Genomic DNA, 15,047 nt, shown 5'->3' on the forward strand with positions numbered 1-15,047 from the left:
CCTGTTGAAGGAATGGCCATCAAGTTGGCAAAGATGATTAAAGGGCACTGTCTGTGGTGAAGGCACTGTGGGGAGACAGGTGAGCTCAGGGCCTTGCATTGGGGATGCAGGTTGGTCCAGTCATTCAAGGACAGGCATCTTTTGGCATGCCATGAAAACATCTTTCCTCCACCATGAATCCTAGATCGGTGTTTTTTCTGCTTTATTCCATCCATTTATACCAATGGTTCTCCACCCTTTTTAAATCCTTGGGACCATACATGCTCCAGCTCATCCTTGCTTGTGACAGCACAGGTTCTGAAGGCTGAGGAGGAGCAAGCCCAGTAGGGTTCAAGAGGAAGTCCTCTAGACCAGGTCTCTCAGCTTGTGGTCAGGCAGAGACTCCGTTTTTTACCACCTTAATTAGCTGTGTGAGCTTGGGTGGGTTGGAAACTCTGGGCACCCTTCCTTTCCTCACATGCCTAATGGGAAGAGTCAGACTGTGTGATCTTTGCATTTCTAAGACTCAATTCCTTGACACTGTGCATTGTCAGTAGAAATGGTCCCATGTTAGGAATCTGGGAATCTTGGCTTAAAATAGATTATCCTGAGGGGCAGCAGGGTGGAGTGGAGAGAGGCCAGAAACCCCCTTTCCTTTCTGGGGGACCTGGGCCCATTCCCTACTAAAGTACCAGTGACTGACTCTCAATAAGCTTTCGTTGAATAAATACAAATAAAGACAGTTATTCTGAACAAATATCTTCTAGGCAGATTTAGTTGTGTGAATCCATGCTGTGGATTTGGGCTGCAATCTGGAGACCTGGGATTTAATCTTACTTTAGTCACTTATTAGCTGTGTGACTCTGGGTGGGTCCCCTTCTCTTCCGAGCCAGAAAGATCTCCATAAACTTAAATTTCCTCCACCACTGACTTGTGGTGAGGAAAGTGCTTTGTAAATCTTCTATCCCTATGTAGATGGGAGTGGTTAATTCTTATTGTTCGTAGGTGAAATCCTGATTACAAACTTGCTCTTGGGTTTTTGTGTTTGATGTCTCTACAGGAGGCTAAAGAATTTTGTAAGTAAAGGCCTGGAAAAGGGAGGTATGTTAATGAGATGGCGTTGAAGGGGCATTAAGGGGCAGAGGATTCAGAAAGGGAGAGTTGTTTGGGATGGGGGGGAGGGTTTGGAAGAGTTGTGATTCCCAAGGAGAGCCTGGAGCCCAGGAGGTGCCAATGCCTTGCATTTGGAATCCAGGCATAAAAAACAGAAAGGTGATGTGAATGGGCATAATAAAGCAAGAGTCTGTTATTTATTTAAATATTTATCGATATCTTTTCTTCTTACTTTCTTTAGATTTTCTGCTGTATCCCTCCCTTTACCTTATCCCAGACAGCCATCCATTATAATGGATTTTCTTTTTAAGAAAAGGAACAAGAGGAAGAAAAAACATTCAGTGAAACGAGACAAGAAATGATTTGACATTCTATGCTACCCCCCTCCCAACAATTGTTAAGTGCCTATGTGTGCCAGGCTCTGGCGATTTCACATGCAAAGGGTAAATATACTTCCTCTTCGGAGAGAGTTTGCATTCTAATGCGGGTAGGGGGAGGGTGGAACAGGGGCATAGAAAAATATACACAGCATAAATGTGGGCTTGTATTTTAGAGGGATCTAGGAATTCTTTCTTTAGAATGCTGCCCTTTTTCTTCAAGAGTCATGCATGGAGTGGCAGAGGTCACTGGGGCTTTACTAGATGGTTGAGAGGGGTAGGCTACCCGGGGCGCTGCAGGGGACTCACAGAGATTGTTTTTGTCCTCTGGCCACGTATAACCAAATATAAAATACCCAGGACAACCACTAGCCAAGTGGGTTCAGTATATACAATAGGAGTCGATGTATTTTGATATTGGGAGAAGAAATCCTCTTAGAAAAATGAGCCAAGAAGAAAACCAGTGGGCGACTTTCCCTGTTCAGACATCTGGAACAGCTGTTGCTTCCCCCTCTTGAAGTGAAAGAAAGGGCTATACATTACTGTAAGATTTAAGAAGGTACAAAGTGTGACCAGGGCATTAAGTGAGGGGGCCATACGATCCGAACAGGGCGCACAAATTGGTGCTGTGATGGAGAGAATTCTCGTCAGGAGAGAAGGTTGTCTCCAAGCCTCCCCCCTCCCCTCCAAGAGAAAACAAAGAATATAACCTAGGTAATAAATCTCTTTTATGGTTCACATGAGCAAGGGTGGAGGAACCCCCTCTGTGCTATCTTTTTTATCCAGAAATGGAAGGATGCTTGATATACAGCATGGGAGCCTCCGATATTAACCTAATGATACTCAGATGGATTAGACATCCAAAATTTCTTTTAGCTCAGCAATTGGCCTTGCTGGGGAAATGACTACCTTCTGGAGGCTTTATTACTTTTGCCAGGAGTACTAATATGTTAAGGCTTTGTGGAGAGCCTTGAATGTGGCAGAGCTGTGGTGGAATGGTACCTTCGGACTTCATCTGCCTGGCATATTTGATGTGCTTTCTGGAATCATTTATTTGTACCAAGAAGGGGACTTGGGATCATTTCCCCCTTTCCCCCCTTCCAGCTGCTTCTCCTTTGTGATGCCAGCACCTTGCCGCTCTTGGTTCTTTCCTGGTTTTCCTGTATTTTATCTTGTTTTTATGGAGTAGTTTGTGTGTCTCCTCCATTGCACTGTGAGCTCCTTAAATTAGGTCTGTCTTCTGACTTTCTTTGTATGCCCAGTCCTTAGTGGAGTGACTCGCTCATCGTAGGTGTTTAGCAACTGTTTGCTGACTGACTCGGGGTAGATGTGTGTTCAGGGAGGACCAGCACCTCTGGTGGGAGGGAGGGCTCGTCAAGCACTTCCCAGGTCTGCTCAGCTACCTTTGGTGTCCATCTGTGGCTCTAAGAAGCCGTACGCTGATAAACCATCTTGGCTAAAAAAGTTGAGGGTAACCAATGGGAATTGGGGGTGGCTATCCCAAGTATGTGAAGACTTTCCCTGGCGGAATGGATGGAAGAGAAGTAGTGTGTTCCAACAGCCATGAAGGCAGCTGAAGCAGGTATTGTGGAATGTTTAGACTTGGTTGGACATCAAAGATGCCAAGATCATCCACTGCATCCCAGACCATCCCCAGTCATCCTGACAACTTTGTACAACTCCACCTCTCTTACATCCCGTTCACCCACAAGTCATTATCCTCTTGGAAAATGTAGGACAAACAACACAACCCCCTGACCAACTGACTGACTGCGTTATGGTGTGCTACCTCCATACCTCTGCCTGTGTGGTTCTTGTTTCCTAGAGTGCCCTTTTCCTGGTGCAGGATTCTGATGATGACACTCTTTGCTCCAAAACCTTCAGCAGTTTCCTGTTTTGTATATAATGAATAAATGAATGAAAAGCATTTATTATTATGTGCAAAAAAAATTGGTAATACAAATAGGAAATGCAGACAGTCTAGTCTTGCTCTGAAGGAGCTTACACAACACATGGAGGAGGTTTCAGCTGCCAGTCAGATAAAACACAGAACATGTTAGTGTGACATTCAAGGCTGTCTTGCCCATCCCCCGTAGTCTGGTGCCAACTTACTTTGCTCCATATATTTGATGATCCATCTTGCCTTTTCCAGCTAAACTGGGCTATTGGCTGTTCCTTGACCTTGTCCTGCCCTCCCCTGCTCCTCTGTGGGAGCATAGGCCATTCCCCAAGACTGGAATGCATTCTCACCTCATCTCTGCCTGATGAAATCCTTCTGTCCCTTCAGAGCTGAGCTCTTCCATGAATCCTCCTCCCCAGCTCAGTCTTCTCTTTCTTCTTCTCTCTCTCCTCTGCTTTACTGTGTTTCTTCTTAGTTCTAACCTACCTTATATTGGACTTCTTTCTGTAGGCCTTTCTCCTCCCCCCTCCCCATGCTTTTGGGGACAGGAGTCCTGTCCTTGTGTATCCCCAGCTCAATTCAGTAAACATGTATTAAAGCCTTATCATGTGCTAGGTGCTAGTAACACAGAATTTGGAGCTTGCCTGCCCCTGGGGGGGAGATAGATTGCTTACGTGTGTATGTATCTATCTATACAAGTAGATATATATACACACTGAGTATGCACACAGACGTGTCAGTAAATGCCCTCAGAGCTGATGCTTGGGGGCATCAAGGAAATCATATTTCTCTGGAGGGAGCAGCCCTCGAGTGGAGCCGAGAGGATTCAAGGAGGAGGAGTTGGAAACTCCAGGATGGGGACCAGGTTGTGCATACCCTTTGAAGAGGAGGTATTGAGCTTAGCAAGAGTACAGGGGCAGGAAATAAGATGGAGAAGGAAGACTGGAACCAGATTGTGAGGACCTTCCATCCCCAGCACCTTGTAGATGGTGAGCACTTAATAAGCTTTCCTGGAGTTGAATTGAATCTTGACTTGGCCACGTCCTACCTTTTCCTGGGGCCAGGGCAGCCACCACCTCCTCTGTGATCTCCGCAGCTGGAAGTGATTTCTCCCTTCTCTGATCTTCTCCAGCACTCGGGTTCTCCTGCTCACTCATATGGCACTTATCACAAGCTTGGATGTTTAGTTTGTAGAAGGAATTTTTCTTCAGGTATGGGCTGGACTCACTGCCTCCCAAAGTCTCTTTCAAGTAAGAAATGTGGGGGACTTCAGCCTGGCACAGTATTGATAAGTGATATGCAGTCATTAATGCTTCCAGTTGCCATGGCAGACTGTCGATTCACAGGACCTCCCTGCTATTTCCATGTAAATTGCTGTCTAGCTACACCCCCACCAACATTGTAAATAGAAAATTCTTCAAAAAAGGAAAGCAAGCACTCAACAATCATGTTAGAAAATGTGCCACATCACCGTTAGCAAGAGAAGTGCACATTAAACCACTTTGAGGTCCTACCTCACTCCCATCAGATTGGCAGAGATGACAAAAACATGGCCATTGATGGTGGAGAAATGGGAGGAGAGGTACACTGACCCACTGTTGGTAGAACTCTGAATTGCCCCAGCCATTCTGAAAAGCAGTTTGGAACTTTACCCAAAAAGTAACTAAACTGTGCATACCCTGTGGGAAATAACTATTCCTAGGCATGTCCCCAGAGAGTTCAAAGGCACAGGAAGGTACCCTCTGTATAAAAATATTCGTAGTAATACTTTTTATTGTAGCAAAGAATTGGACACCAAAGGAGGTTCCCATCAATGGGAAAATGGCCGCCCAAATCAGAGCATGTGATTGTAGTAGAATGTTATTGTGCTGTGAGAAATGATGGAAAGTTTAAATTCAGAGACACCTGGGAAGATTTGTATGAACTGAGGTAGAGCAAGGTGAGTAGAACCCGGACGATCATGTAAACAGTAGCAACCTTGTAAAGGGGAAAAACTTCTTAGAACTCTAGCCGGAGCAGCCCCCGAGGCCGAGTCCAGAGGGGCCCTGGTGAAGCCTGGGGCCCTCTTGGCAATGGACTAGAGGAACAGAGGGAGACCTACATTTTCCTGTAAGTGGCCAGAGAGTGGCTTTTGTGTGGCCGTCTTGTCACTTGTTCCAAGGGAGGAGGCAAGACATTGTGGTGGAAAAGGAGGCTAAAGATGATGATGCCAGAAAAAAAAAGGGAAGCTCAGGGGAGATCAGGAGCCAGCCTTGAGTGTAATCAGTTGAATTGTATGTCTGCTTCTGATGTGACTGTGATATTTAGGGTTTGTAGACAGTGCTCTTCTTATGTTCTTTGAAGAGGGAATTGTTTATATTTGTGGGTATTTGCCAAGTTCAGAGTAACAAGAAATTGAAATTAAACAAACAACCACATGATTGTTTGAACCCAGGGGTAGAAATTTCTACTTATCCCTGTTAAGTTTCCTCATGTCCTGCTTCTGACCTTCTGGGCTGGGTGGCCTTGGGTGGGTCATTTACTTGTCAGTGCTCTAGGCAAAGCCCGAGAGGGACCGTTAGGAACTACTTGTATTGGTAGGGGGAGTTTCCTCTCCTGGGAGTTCCCTTTATAGAGGATGTCCCAGGCTGAGGGCCAGTCCCAAACCTATCCTATTGCATTTGAGTGAGCATTCTAGCCTGTGAGAACTTTTTGGATCCTGACTTTGTTTTCCAGTGTAACACTGGAGAATTTGACCTGACCTCTTAAAGCTGGAGGATTGAGAGTTTGGGGAAACAATGTGGACAGGTGAAGTAAGTTGAGATTTGGCTTTAGAGGAGCCAGCTTCCAGTGCTGGCTAGTCCTTTCCTACCCTTTGGAACTTTGGGCAAGTCACTTTTCTAGTGAGTAAAATTAGGTGGTTGGAGTCTTTAAGAATGATTCTGTCAGGATCTTTCTGTCTATAACACTTGTGGTGGTCTCAGGTCTCAGAGTATGATGGCAGATTTCTCCCTGCCTGGGGGATATTCCTACATTTTCAATCATCTTAGAGCTCTATCCCCCAGGACATTTTGTCAGATGGATATTTTATGGCTGAAAAAGCAAGCACAGTTTGCAAAGGCTAGAATTTACTAGCCTACCCAAGGGCTGCCCAAGAAAAGCTAACACATTTGGGGATGTGGGGAAACCAACAGCCCTTTTTCTTTGCCTGAGTTGGTCATAGAAATGAGACCATAAAATCAGTGACTGCGCTAAAAAGATTCTTCTGTATTCTAATTAAAACAACAACAGTCAAACTAGATGTTTTATTTTTATGTATCTTACGAATTCTTATTAAAATTTTGGCTTGTTTATTTCAACAAACAAACATTAAATTCCTGCTGTGGCCCAGCCAGCTGTATCAACATTGAAAGCAGATCGTTCAAGGTTGGGAGCAGTTTGTATAAACAAAAATCTAGCCTTTTATTCAGTAAGCTTTTATTAAGTGCCTTCTGTGTGCAGGGCTGTTGGTAAATGCAGCAGCAGAGAGGATTTTGTCCAACTGTCTTCTCTTTCTCAGAATCAAGGGAGGCATTAAACATTCTTTCTAGGGGTATTTTCCAGTGCCATAGAGGGTGGTCTATATAGTCTGAATGGAAGGCGGACTCACTTCTGGTGGGGAGGAGCTCCTGTTTGTATGTGTTGTAGGGCCAAGTTCATCAAACCCTCTGTGAGGCTTCCTCACTCAAAAGAGGTCAGCATAACCATCCACATGGGAAACACCCGATAGATGAAGAATGCTTATCATGTAGTCCATGAAAAGATTGTATGAAGAACCTGCTGGAAGGTGCTTTGGAGACATTCAGTCCAAATCCTACCTGAATAAGAATCCTTTCCATGTCCTACAGAATTGAAGAAAAGAGTGGGTGGGACTCACATTTCTGAGCATGTGATGCTTTCAGTAGTAGGAAAACCTGTCTCAAAAATCACAAATTTAATAACTGTCAAAAAAAATCCACCACCAACCCTTGCATGCGTCTGGTGTTTGAATAAACACCTTAGTCCTTAACCTGGCAGAATCAAACAAATTAATAAATGACAAATTAGCAAGAGAATGTGGGAACTTTCTGACCTCTGGCCTTCTTTCCTTTCCTTCCTTTAATCTTCTCTTTTTGTATATTTGTAGACAGTATGCCTACAGTTTGGATTCCTTAGTATTTCCATATTTCATTTTTATTTAAAAATCACATTTGCTTAACTTCTCTATCATCTTTCTTAGCACTAATAGTTTCCAGTGAACTGAAAGGGCAGTGGAAAGATGCATGATATTACTAGTGGGTGGTATAAAAGGTCTAATTGGAAGAAGAGGTGGGCCAGTCAAAGAGTAAGTGGGAGCAACACTGGAGATCATCCCTTCACTGGGAGAAATCTTCTGTTTTCAGTTTGCCAGCATATCTCTTGGCTGCTGAGTCTCAGTCCTCATTTTGTTTGACTTTTTTTCATTTTTTGACGTTGTTGACCAGCCCTTCCTTGTGCACCAGACCTTATCTCTTCCCTTGACTCCTCTGACATTTCTCTCTTGGTTCTTAATAAATGTGCTCAATAAATACTTCCTTCATTCATTCATCCTTTTAACTTTCTGATTATTCCTTCTCAGTCTCCTCTGTTAGATCCTTTTCCTCCTTCTCACTAAGTGTGGGTATCCCCCAATGTTTTGTCCGGAGTCTTCTGTTACCCTCTCTTCTAGCTTTGCTATTGGTGACCTCATCCATTCCCATGACTTCACTTATTTCTGCTTCCAAATCTACACATCCAGTCCTAATTGCTTTCCTAAATTCTAGACCCTCATTACTACCTGGCTGCTGGTCATCTCCATCTGGATAACCTGCACATGTCTCAAGCTCAACATGTCCAGAGGGGATCCATGTCCTCCAGCCCAACCTTTCTCCACGCTAATCTACTTTTTTTTGTAGGCACTGTTATCCTCCTAGGCTTTCAAGTTCAAGGCCTTAGACTCATCGTTAGCTGTTTCCTGTTCCTTCAGCCCCCGTAGCCAGTCAGTGCCACATCTTGGTTCTCTTACCTCCATCCCTTCCTTTCCATCTTCTGATCCTCCACTCTAGTTCAGGCTCAAGGACTATCACAGCAGCCTTTAGGATTGGATTTCCTTTCTCTAGGTTTCCCTATCCATGAGTCCTTGGCTCTCCAACTCAACCTGCTAAAGTGACAGTCCTCAAATGCAGATCTGACCCTGTTACCATCCTTCCCTTTCAAAAATCTTCAGGGGAGACCTTCTGCCTCTCAGATAAAAGAGAGACTCACCAGTCTGGTATCTGAAAGCCTCTGCAAGCTATCTCTTCCTTCTCTTTCCTAGCCCTATTTCATGTTCTTCCCTTCTTGCACTCTATCCCAGTCAGACTGGTCTCGAAATTGTGTCCTCTGCCTGGTATCCCATCTCTTGTCATTTGCACAAGCAATGCCCTATGTCTGGCATGCTCTGCACCTTGCTCCTGTCTGGGAGGCGCCTAGAGACCTTGCAAGCCTAGCTCTGATACTGGTTCCTGTACCCCTCCAGTTGTTAGCACACTTGCCCTCTTAAAATGACTTTGTATCTACTTTATATTGACCTAACTCTATGTGTTTCTCTCCAGGTAGAATGTGAGTTTGGGGAGTATGGCATCCTAATCTGAGATCAAAAAGGGATGTTCAACCCCTACATTTTGAGAAAGGAAAACTGAGGTCCTCAGAGGTTAAATTACCCAAGATCAGTGGCCAAACTGAAACAGATATAGCATATATGCATATTGGCTTAAAAAACCACAAATTAACATTATCTATGTCATATTGTATTTTTATTTATTTTGTCAAACCTTTCCAAGTTACGAGGATGAATCTGGTTTAGGTTATGCTGGAAGTGCTTAATGCAGCTAGCAACATTGATGTCTCTGCCCAAGATCACAGAGGTAGTAAGTGGCAGAGCCACAGTTTGATCCCAGACTCCAGGTAGACACCTCTATGTTGTGTTAGGGGATCCAGTCTATTACTAACATTTCTTCTTAGTGTGTCAATCAGTTAATTGCTAGGGATATGGTTTTCCAGTATGCATTCTCCCTGAAAAAGTGAAGCATCTCAGTGTGCTTTGGATTGGATTGGATGCCTTTCCAAGGGACTTCTAGAGGATTCTCAATTGTTATATCTGTCTGTGCCTCTTCCGTTAGTGTTGCCAACCCAGAAACAAGTCAGAGTATTATGAGAAATCATGAACATATTGACCAGTGACCCTTGAGGACTCCTTGAAATGGGATGAAGGTTTGGCAAGTTACAGAGATCCAAACAGTTTAAAAATTATTAGCCTAAGAGCCATTATGTCTGTAATATTATTGGAATATTCTGGTGCCTTATTGTCATGTGGTATTTAGGCGTTTGATCTTGATTTGACTTTTAGTGGCCTAAATTATCGGACTCTAATGTTAACGATTTTTAATGAGTTTGAGTCTTGAACATTCAGCTTTTATACCAGGTTCTCAGACTGAGCCCAGGGTGCCTCTGCCTTCCTCAAAAACATGAGAATCCATGAGGGTGGCCTTTTTGTAGAGAAAGGTGCTGGTGGGACATGTCCGTGAAACTCTCTAGCAGATATTTGCAAATGCGAGACTGGATTATGGCGTGCAAGTCAGGAGATGGATTTGAGAGTCGTCCACATAGAGTTGATTGTTGAGGTCCAGGAACTTCAATGAGGACAGAATCTAGGGTGTTAATGAATGGAACCTCACTGTTCAGGAGAATGTTGGAGATTGGAGGGTGGTGTTGGAAGCCAAGGGAGGGAAGCACCTCAGGAAGGAAGGGCTGGTGGGAAGAGAGTTGGGAGAAAATATCTGAGGCCCCTTATCTGAGGTGAGATTATGGAGAAAGCTCTTGGCGTGGAGTGAGAGGGGCCGCCGAGGGGCCAAGGAGAGCAGGTGGGTGGGGGCAGCAGGAGGCAGCCACTGTGTGCTCGGCTTTGTAAAAGTGTGTCAGGAAAGGGAAGGAGGAAGGATCAGGGCATCCTCGAGGCCCAGTGGGCTCCGGGGCATCTTTAATCCATTTGATCCCAGCTGTACGCTGGGCAGTGTAAACAGGGGTGCTTAACAAATGACTTCCATCCTGGCCATCCTGGTAAAGCTTCAGTGAACTGTACTTTACTGTTTGGAGCTGATGCTAAAATATATTCAACGTTGTATTTCTTTCAGCTTGTTCATGGCTGCTGACATTTCCTGATAATTTATTGGGGTTTTATACTTTTTAGCATTCTCTCTGATCTCTGTTCTCTGCCCTTTTCTTCATTAGTTCTCCCAGATATGGAATTTCAGAGGGCAGGTCCATGTGGGGGAGTTTATCAGGTTCTGTTCAAGGATACCTTTTGATGGAGGTCAGTTGGCAGGGAAACAGGGGGTCCAGGCTCAAGTGTGAAGGCTGCAGGAATGTTGGCAGCATGTCATAGACTAGGATGGGCAGTTGGGGGTCTGGTCCCAACGCTCTGTGGGATCTTGGGTCGCTCTGATGCCCCAATGTGCTATGGGAGTAGTTCTGAGTTATCAGAGGCTCTGCCAGGGAAGGGTGTGCTCTGGGAGGCCTAGCGACCTGCAGAAGTCTTGTTTAGGGATCTGCCCCAGGATTGTTGGTGCAGGTGGGCTTGTGCCTCAAGTGAGACTATCAGATAGGAATTGGGTTTTGGCCTCACATCTTAGGGAAACATCTTAGGGAAACATCTGGAAAAGCTGTGATGGCCATTGGGGGAGGGAGGCCTCACACTGGAATCCTCCTCTGTTTTTTGTTGTAGTTTGAAGAAGTTAAAGTCATTGATGTCTTTGCTGTTCTGTAAAGAGGGGGATCATAATTGCTGTCTCACAGAATTGTTGGAAAGAAAGTTCTTTCTAAATCTTATAGCCCTAAGGAATTGTGAATGACAACAAGATAGTGTGGGTTATCTGTCAGAGTGCGCACGCAAACACACGCTCTGTGGGACTTTGTACCTTGCCAGTAACATTGCTGAACTTCTGTTTCCTCACCTGTCTGTAAAATGAGGGGATTAGATGACATGACTTCCTTTCCACCTTTAAATCTGTGCTCCTTGAGCTGTGTCTGCCAAGTTAGCCTATCATATGCAGATCTCAGAGCCATTATTGTTGGTCTTTTTAACAAGACTGTCCTGATTAAATTCATCAAATATTTGTTAGCACCTACTCTGTGCAAGGCACTCTTCTGCGTTATGCCCCTCCCTTCCTGAGACAGGTAGCTGGAAGCACTCTTAGAATTAGAGAATGCGTCCCACGCTCCCAAGGGCTTATTTTCTGGAATGAGCAGCTGCCCTGTGGCATTATGTAAACTGTGTATCTGATGCCCAGGGGACAAGAGATCTGAGTTTGAAGCCAAGAATTCCTTTTTAATAGGTTTCACCATGCTTTATTGGAAATTTGTAATCCTGACTGTTTGCCATACTAAATATTCTAGGCTTCTAAAAGCCAACTGTACTAGGAAAAACCTAATCTTCAAGTAGCAGTCTCAGAAGTCGAGTCAAGGTTCATGGTGATTTCTAGGGAGATGGCTAATTAAAAGCTGTAACTTTCAAAAGTAGAAAACACCCCCATTTTCTCTGAGGAGCTTTCATTTGGGCAGATGAAAAATATTTCATGAACAAAAGGAAAGAATGCTAGTTTTGGAAATCATTGCAAATTTGCCAAGTGTGGAAAGGGAAAAACCAAAGTCCTTACTTCTTTAATCTGATTAAATCTAGTCTGTGCTCTCCTAATTACTTTCATACTTCTAAAGATATGGGATTTCAGCAATTTCAGCAGTCAGTCTTTCCATATTTGATGCTACAACCCCAAAACTCATCCGCAAGTGACCAAACTTCTGGTATTCCAGTAATAAATGAGCCCCCCCTCCCCCCCCACACACCACATGCCTGTCCTCAAAGCTTTTCCAGCGTGGTGGATCCTCTCTGTCATATTGATGCACTAGAATAAAACTTCAGTAGAAGGATACTTCTTCATGTCTTTGGAAATCGGTGAACCTCAGGGCATCTCTGAGATCTTTGCAGGGGGTCTGTGAGGTCAAAACTATTTCATAATATTACTAAAGTATTTTCATTATTACTAGGGTAAATTGATAGATAGAAGCCACATAAAAGTCTTGGGGTCCTCAATAACTTTTAAGAGGATAAAGTGGTCTTTAGACTAAGAAGAGTATCACTTTTGTCCATGATCACACTCTTGTGATGACAGTCCCAGGATGAATGAGTAGATGGACCTGCCTGCCTGTGTTCTCAGTGAGAACATTCTGGTTGTGGGAAGTGTCTGATGGCAGAAGATTGTCCAGGTACATTTATTTACTTGTTTTTATTAGTTGACTAGGATTGATTTTCTCTCCCACCTCATCCCTTTCCCCTCCCCACACTGGAGAAAGAAAATCTTTTGAACAAATTGTGAATGTTCATACAAAATATTTCCATATTGACCATAAATGAAGTATGTCTGGTTCTGATCATTTAGGCTGCTGTGTCTCTGTCAAGAGGTGAGTCCTCATCACTGGCTCTCTGAAATCAAGTTTGGTCATTTCATTGATTAGCATTCTGAAGTCTTACCAAATTGTTCCTTTTACAGTGGTATAGTATGGATTGGCCTCTTGGCTCTGCTCACCTCGTTCTGCATCGGTTTATCCAAGTCTTCCTTTTATCCCCTCCTTCATTTCTTACCGCTCACTACACTCATACACCATCATGTGTTGAGCCCTTTCCCAGTGGATGGGCCCTCGATCCTTTGTCTCTCATTCTGTGCAGCCATAAAAAAGAGTAACTATAAACATTTGTGTACACTTAAACTCTCTTTGCCTCAGTTTCCTCATCTGCAAAATGGGACATAATAATAGCATCTACCAACCAGCAGGGTTGTGATGAAGATCAGATGAGACAGTATTCACAAAAAGCATTCTGCACAATGCCTGGCACCTACTGGGTGCTTAATCAATGCTGGTTCCCTTTCTGTACTCTCCCCCCTGCACCCCCCCAGATAAGACCTTCTCCTCTTTGATCTTTTCGGAGGTGTAGGTCTAGTTGTATCTCACTGGGTCAAAGCATATGCAGTTCAGCAACTGCCGAGGCATAGTTATCCAGAGTCATTTATGAGTATTGCTTACTCATTTCAGGAAAGAGGCAGAGGCTTGTTTTGTTGAACGAAAAACAAGGCTCTGTTCTTGACTAATTAACGAGCACAGCATTGTAACTCCGGATTGTGGCTGCTTCTGAAGAGCAGTTCTGTCTGTTGTCAGTAGGTTAACTCTGTGCCCTCATTACATGGACGGATACAGCAAATTCTTGTCCCCGTTGGAGTCTCAAATGCAAAGGAAGGCTGTCCCAAAAACCCTCTAGAATGATCTTTGAAGAACTCATTGTTAAGTGCAGTTCTTGCACACGTGGCACGTGATTGGTGGCTGTCCTTCATATTCCAAGCGGACCAAAGTGACGTTGCCATGTCGTCATGGTCTTCAAGTGAAGACCAGAGATTAGGGGGAACCCGTTCCCACCCACTCACGGAGAGCTAGTTCTCTTGATTTGGCAAGCCAGAATCTCTGGGCAGCGTCTACTCTTTCCTTTGAGTTCTGCCCTTCGAGGCCCAGCAGAATGTGATGAATCCCTCTTTGCCATGACAGCCCTTCAAAGGATGGAAGACAACTATCCCATTGCCCCTGACTTTTCTCTTCTCTAGACTAAACATCCTGCAATCAGTTTAATTAAACGTTAAGAAATATAATAGACATTTTTTTAAAAAAAAGGCTTAAAATGAATACTTTTCAAACCATTTAAAAAGAATTTTTTTCTTAGTATTAACAATTGTCAGCAAACACAAACATTTCAGCTTAACCAAGAACGATAGAAAAGATTATATATGGGATTGAACCTCTGTTACTTAGAGTTTTAAGTAAATTAAATGAACTTCATAGTAACAAAATTGCCCTGTTTGTGGCCCTTTATGATCTTTTTTTGTGGTCTATGCACTATAAAAATGCTTTACTAGGTTCTTTTTACATCTCATATGCTCCCCCTGCTCCCCCCCGACCCCTCAAGTAGAAGTCCTTCTTTGTAGCAAATGAGTATCCCACACACAGGCCACATCTGGAAATGGATGTCTTGTTCTGTGCCTCTGGTCCATCTGTCTGCCCAGAGGTAGACAGCATTCTTCAGTGTCAGTCTTTTGAAGTAACAAATATTTGTTGTCAGTCTATCAGTAAGTAACTGGGGGAGGAGGGTGTCAAGAAAAGCTTTTTGTAGGTGAGATTTTAGGTGGGACTTGAAGTAAGCCAGGAGATGGAGGTGAAGAGAGAGAATCTGGCAGACACGGGACCAGCCAGTGAAAATGTGCCCATTTGGGAGGTGGAGGACCAGCAAGGAGGCCTTTGTCATTGGCTTGCAAAGTGGAGTGAGGAATAAGGAGGCTGGAAGAGTGGGAGGGGCCAGGTTGTGAAAGGCTTTGAGTGGCAGGCAGAGGATCCTGGAAGTGAAAGGAAGTCTCTGGATTTGAATAGGGGAGTGCTATAGTGAGACCTGTGTTTTAGGAAGCTCAGTTTTACAACAGAGTGAAGGATGGACTGGGACAGAGACTTGAGGCAAGGAATTCTGGGTGCAAGGCGCTAAAGGCCTGGGGCAGGTGGTGGCAGTATTAGAGGAGAGAAGGGAGTGCATAGGA

The 15,047-nt window shown here is 44.2% G+C and overlaps 1 protein-coding gene across 4 annotated transcripts in view; it reads left to right on the forward strand.

The window, feature by feature from the left end:
• Positions 1 to 15,047, forward strand: part of GNB1L (G protein subunit beta 1 like) — a 186,264-nt gene that overhangs the window by 20,847 nt on the left and 150,370 nt on the right. The window lies entirely within an intron of this gene.

The sequence above is a fragment of the Notamacropus eugenii genome, chromosome 4, assembly GCF_028372415.1.
Source record: "Notamacropus eugenii isolate mMacEug1 chromosome 4, mMacEug1.pri_v2, whole genome shotgun sequence".
Classification (NCBI taxonomy): Eukaryota; Metazoa; Chordata; class Mammalia; order Diprotodontia; family Macropodidae; genus Notamacropus; species Notamacropus eugenii.